Raw genomic sequence first — 441 nt, 5'->3', positions numbered from 1 at the left:
CCTGCCCGCCGTCGCAAGCAAGGCAGCAGCTGCCCCTGCCCGGTCCGTCCGTGGAAGAAGCGCCCGGTGGGGGGTGGGGCTGCCTGCCGCCTTGGCCCGAAAGGCGGGCGAGGGGCGAGGCGGAGGTAGAGCTGGCGGCGAGCGAAGGCGCGGGGGTCGGCCGGGGGGTTCCGGGGCCGGGCAGAGTGGGCGTGGCGAGGGTGGGAGCGCCGGCGGCAGTGGCCCGCCCCCCAGCCCGCCCCGCCCCGTGCCGGCCCTCCCCGCGGAGAGCGGGGCCGTGTGGAGCGGAGGCGGCGAGAAGCAGCCCGCCCCGGCCGAGCGCCGGAGCCTCCGTCGAGGCCGCGAGCGAGATGGGCTCGTCGGGGGCTGCCGGGAGGACCGGCGCTCTGTGGGCGGCGGCGCTGCAGCTCCTGTTGGCGGCGGCGGCGGCGGTGGCGGCGG

Source organism: Sphaerodactylus townsendi, linkage group LG17, assembly GCF_021028975.2.
Source record: "Sphaerodactylus townsendi isolate TG3544 linkage group LG17, MPM_Stown_v2.3, whole genome shotgun sequence".
Lineage (NCBI taxonomy): Eukaryota > Metazoa > Chordata > Lepidosauria > Squamata > Sphaerodactylidae > Sphaerodactylus > Sphaerodactylus townsendi.
The sequence above is the reverse complement of the archived record's forward strand: the minus strand, read 5'-3'. Positions refer to the sequence as shown.